Raw genomic sequence first — 6,279 nt, forward strand, 5'->3', positions numbered from 1 at the left:
TATTTTCTTTTTTTTATTTTTTTTTTTATTTTTTTTATTAGTTATTTCTGTAAAATTATGGGGTTTGTTTGTTTGTTTGTTTGTTTGTTTGTTTTGCTGTGGAGCTGTTCACAGAACTCTTACTGAGGGGTGTCCATACCTGCACACTGTATTTTTTTTTTAGGCTGCCTAAAACTTCTAGTTTTTCCTGTAAACAAAAAAAGACTCTTCATAAGAAAGTAAGTAAATAAATAAGGTTCTGATCCTGTGTCCTATTTTGGTCTCTCCAAAGCTCCCTCAAACCCCATCCATCCATCCACTGCAGCAGGAGTGCAGGCGCGTGTGTGTGTGTGTTGGTCAGTGTGTGATAGATGGCTGATTGGTGGCTCTCCCTGGGGCAGGGGGCTCTCTCTCTCCTCAGGGCTGTTTGGGGGGGTGAATTAAATGGCGGTTTGTCTCCTGTGGGTCCTCAGCTGCTGAGAGCGGCCGGCCAATTTCACACACATCACAGAGACCATTACTGAGGGCTGTCAGGGGAACTGTCAGTGTCGGGAGGGGGGACGGACACACACACTCTCACACACACACACATACTCACACGCCAGCACATACACGCGTGTTAATTCACATAAAAAGACTTTTAGGTTGTACACGTACACCTATTAATGATTAGGCATTGGACAAAAGTATTGGGACACCTGCCCATTCATTGTTGAAAAGAGTCTCTACTGCTTTTGCTGGAGTAACTGTCTCTACTGTCTAGGAAATATGGCTTTCTACTAGATTTTTGGAGGATGGAGCATTGCTGTGAGGATTTGATTGCATTCAGCCAGACACGAGCTTGAGTGAGGTCAGGATGTTGGATGTAGATAATCATTCCAGAGAACACAGTTCTCCCACTGCTCCACAGCTCAATGCTGGGGGGGCTTTATACCCCTCTACAGCCCACGCCTTGCATTAGGCAGCATGGTGACAATAGGTTCATCAGTGTTTTTCTGCTCCATATTTCTCTACAGCCACTAGATAAGCTGTGTGTGGGCATTTGCACATACGTGTCTTAAACTTAACTAAAGTGGCTGAATGCATTGATTAGAAGCATGTGTCCACAAACTTTTGGACACAAGCTTACAAAATTCTACAGTTCAGTTGTGTGCCTCAACATTCACTCGTCCCTGCATCACAAGCCAAGCTTTGTTCTTCAGACCGGCTCACAAGAACTCCACGACCTTCTTCAGAATGAGAAGTTCTTGTTCCTCCTTACTGGACCTACGGGGTCTGGCGGCAGAGTCATGGGAACCTAAGGCACTTTGATACTCTTTGGGTTCCCACCTTACAGAACCTGCTGCTAACGTCATCCAGATGTTCCAGATACCACAGGACACCTTCAGAGGTCTTGTGGAGGGTCCATACCTCGATGGGTCAGATCGGTTCTGGTTGCACTTTGGGGACCTGCTCGATATTAGGCATGTGGTACTAATGTTATGGCTGATCAGTGTGTCTGTATGGATGCATGGCCTGTATTAGGTGAGGGAAGGTTAGCTGGGTCCACAGTGGCGTGTCGATCACTCTGTAACATTCACCACAGTCGTTGTTCCCCTCTGGTGTCAATGGGCCCCTGGGCCACCGCTGTTCTGCTGTGGGGAGGCCCTCATTCTCTGCACAGCTTCACTACGGTGGTTCTAGAGCTTCCCACAAAGTTAGTGATTTCTGAGAGGCTGGCACCCTTTGCCCACTGTCACAGTCATATAGAGAGGCAGACAGACAAGAGAGAGAGAGAGACATAGAGACAGAAAGAAAGATACAAAGAAAGAGAGAGAGCCAGAGACAGACTGGGAAAGAGACAGAGAGAGAGAGACATAGACGGAGAATGATATACACAGTGAGAGAGAGAGAGAGAGAGAGAGAGAGAGAGAGAGAGAGAGAAATACAGAGTCGAAGGGAGAGCGAGAGAGACATAGACAGAGAGGGACGTAGAGACACAAAGAGAGAGAGACACAAAGAAAGAGAGCCATAGCCAGAGACAAAGAGACAGACAGGAAAAGAGAGACAGAGACAGAAAGAGACATGGAGAGAGACATAGAGACAGAGAGAGAGACAATAACAGAAAGAGAGAGACAGAGAGAGAGACAATAACAGAAAGAGACATGGAGAGAGAGACGGAGACAGAAAGAGAGAGACAGAGAGAGAGACAATGACAGAAAGAGAAAGACAGAGACAGACAGGGAAAGAGAGACAGAGAGAGACATAGAGACAGAAAGAGAGAGAGCCAGCCATAGCCAGAGACAAAGAGACAGACAGGGAGAGAGAGACAGAGACAGATAGGGACATGGAGAGAGAGACATAGGCAGAGAATGATATACACAGTCAAAGAGAGAGAGAGAGAGACATAGACATAGAGAGATATACAGTCAAAGAGAGAGAGGGACCCCCCCCTCTCTCTCTCCCGTGTTTTTTCCTCTTTCATGTCCCTCGCTCGTCCCTCTGAGTGGTTTCAAACGCGCATCTGCCGCAACAAGAAACAAAGGAGCACAAGCTTTTTTTTTTTTTTATCTCGTGCATAGATTCATCCCTCATTCATCCTCGCTCGCTCCGGAGGCGCGTGTGATGGACAGGTGGAGTCTTTGAGCACTTCTTCAGTATTGTTAACATTCTCTGATCCTCCTCTATTGAGAAGAGCGCTCGCTTACTGCACACCTATAGTGCAACCCCTGCACGCGTGTACCGGCAGCACCCGTCCTTCAGCGCTCGAGGAACGGACCCTGGAAACGTCCAAGAAATGGAATTCAGGTACTCGCGACGCGCCGAGTGACGACAGCACGTCTGGCACTGAGCCACGGTGCAGCGCAGGTAGCAGCTATGGCAGTCATTTGCGTCGCACGAGTTGACCGACATCCGCAGAGTGAGGACGCGCGAGGGCAAGAGTCACACGCGTCACGACTCTCGCTTCACACTCTCTTAATTAAAACATGCAGTGTATTCACTGCATTTCCCCTCGATGCAGTAAAGGCCTGCGCGCGCTCTGCTGGAACAGGCCTCAGCACCTTCAGCAGGTGTTTTCAGCACCGTGGACAGTCCCCGCGGGTGTGATCAGCACCGTGGACAGTTCACCCACGTTTCTCAGGTGTGTTTAGCACTTTGGGGTGTGTAGGTGTGTTCAGTACCTCGGATGGTGCATTTGTGCAGGTGTATGGACGGTGTCTCAGATGGTGTGTTCAGCCCACAGGGGTGGTTTCAGCACCACGGACAGCTCGTCTGAGTTTTCATTCACTTTGGACATACATATTTAATGTTTCTCTGCTGTGTTCAGCACCCTGGAGGTCTCAGGTGGGTTCAGCACAGAGGACAGATGATCTTGGGTTGCTTTTTTTTTATTATTATTATTGCATAGATACATAATCGTTTCACAGGTTCACAGTTGTGCTCCTTTTTCTGGTAGGTTCAGCGCCTTTGTGAAATATTTGAGGTCTCTCAGGTGTGTTCAGCACCATGGACAGAGGTTTCCACTAGATATATCTTGAGTTCATCCAGCACATTGGACAAGTATTTGAGGTTTCTTGGATGTTTTCAGCACCTTGGACAGCTGCCTGTATATAATTATGCATATATAATTGCCCTGTATTGGACAGTTACTGGAGGTTCACCAGGTGTGTTCAGTGGTATTTGTCAGTGTGTTGAAAGCTTAACCAGCTACCTGCATGTTTGTATGTTGAACATCTTAGAAAGTTTGTCTTTTTCCTCATGTGGGTTCAACACCTCAGCCCCCTCTCAGGTGTGTTCAGCACCTTGGACAGTTTACCCAGGTGTCCTGAGGGGTAAACTGATGTTTCTCAGGTATGCTCAGCACCTTGGACAGCCACATTTTTTTGTAGTTCCTCAGGTGTGCTCAGCACCCTGCACAGTTCCTTAAGGTTTTTCCTCAGTTAAGTTTTTGTTTTTTAGATTTAGGTTTCTCAGGTGTATTCAGCTGTGTTAGGCTGTGACCTCCTGAACAGTGTCTTCTGAAGTGCCTTCCACACCTCAGACCGATCCATCAGGTTTGTTTAGTCTAAGGCCTCTGCCTTCAGCTCTTTCCTGAGGTTTCTCAGGTGCTTCAGGCTTCTTGCGCCCTTGGCTCGGCTCTGCAGTCTTTTCACAACCTTTTTTTTTTTTTTACTACTGGTTCTGAAAAGACCTAAAAGAGCTGCACACAAATCAACAGCCAAGGTACTTGCATCCCAACTGGTGTGTTTCCCACAGGCTAAGAGACAGTGGTGGGTTTACAACAGGTGTGGAGACTGAAGAGGGGAAGGAGAAGGTGCAGCCAGGTCCTTAAGTGATTGGACAAACGAACATCAGTATAAGAATTGGGTTCAGGTTTGGAACATCAATAAATGCTGAGTAACACTACCTCCATCATGTTTGACAGATGATGCGCTTTGAATCATGAGCTTTGCCTTTCATTCTCCATGCTCTTCTCCGCCCACCATTGTAGTAGAACCTAATCTTGGTCCATCTGTCCAACGAATCCTGTTCTAGAACTGACTCTGATCTGAACTTGCTGTTCTTGAATCTTGACCTTCTGTGTTCACGTTTCTGAAGGAGTCTCTTAATTGTAGCCTTTCACAGTGATGAGCCTGCCTCCTTCAGAGCGCTCCTGATTTTTCTTCATTAGCGAAACGCAGTTGTCTTCTTGTTTGTCTTCCTGGCCGGAGCTGTTCCAGAGCTTGCCAGTGCATTCCTAAAGTTTCTGCTCTCTCCGACAGGTCTGTTTCTGTGTTTCTGTGGTGTAATGGCGGCCTCCTTCACTTGCATCATCACCTCTTCGGACCACAGATTCAGAATTGCCATAAACGATTACCAAATGCAAATTCAACACCGGATACCAGACCTTTTATCTCCTTCATTTGTCATTGAGTTTTGAGGGACCAGGACACACCTGGCCACCTGGCTAATCAGTCAACCTGCCGATTATTTGATATAAAAAGGCTGTAATTCTTAAACCATTGATGCCGTAAAGCACTTGAGTTAAATCTGAAAGGTGACGCTCCACTCCCACCCTCACTGCTTCTATTTAAATGTTTTGTGAAGATCACGAATAGTCTTGTCTCATGACTATCCACAGCGGCTCTGGATGCTTTACTGGAGTTCCCAGTTAAAACACATACAAGAAGGTGTTAAACCTGGATTCATTTATTCATGGAAAACAGAGGATTTGTGTGTGTGTGTGTGTGTGTGTGTGTGTGTGTGTGTGTGTGTGTGTGTGTGTGTTCTCAAAACTGCCTTTTATTTCTTTATTAGTACTTCTACCCACTTTAATTCATATATAAATACCTTTACCTTTATATTATTTTACCATGTAATGCTTGTAAAGTTTCTTGACTGGATGGGCTGGTGCTGCCCATCCAATCAGCTATTATTACATTTCCAGTATTAACAACAATAATAATAACAGTTGTAATTATAGTAATACATGTGCTGAATTTTCTCAACATATTTTTTATATATTGCAACAACTACATTAATAATAATAATAATATTATAATTATTATTTAAATTAAAAACGTAATATTATTTTTACAATGCAATTTAGACATATTGTATATTTTGTGTGTATTTATTTATATATATATAGAGAAGGCTATGAGGTTTTATAATGAACATGTTAAATTACACTTTTATTTGGTGAATGATAAAACACACAACTTCACATGAAACATATATTTTCTTTATTCTGTTTATTATCATTATTGTTATGGTTCTGTGGGTCAGTGTAGTGCAGCATAATAACCAGGAACATTTACCTTACCGATTACACACACACACACACACACACACACACACACACACACACACACAGCTGCTAAATCGTTGTTAATTCACTCTCCTCGCGCCTGTACATTACCATGTGAGTAATATTTGCATTTCCAGGGTTAAGAAAATGATGAGCTGAGTAAATATTTAAATTCCCTGCTATTGGCGACCACTCGGACAAACCGCCATTGATGGAGCTGCCGCACATTTCCCTGTAAATAGCGGCATACATGAGAAAAGACTGGACCCCCCCCCCCTTTCAAAAACCCATACACACACACACACACACACACACACACACACACACAGAGCCTTACAGTAAATTCCCCAGCAGCTTTTACCTTTAGCTTTTCTCGCCTCCAAACACCGCAGTGAAATTACAGCTAAAAAAACGTAAAAACGACAAAAACAAAACGAGAAATTAAAAAATCTCTTTCCGTTTATTTTAATTTAACTAAGTGCATCAGTCCGAGGAGCCGGACTCTCTGTACAGTCCAGGTTTTTCTACTG

Source organism: Salminus brasiliensis, chromosome 18 (genome assembly GCF_030463535.1).
Source record: "Salminus brasiliensis chromosome 18, fSalBra1.hap2, whole genome shotgun sequence".
NCBI classification, from domain to species: Eukaryota; Metazoa; Chordata; class Actinopteri; order Characiformes; family Bryconidae; genus Salminus; species Salminus brasiliensis.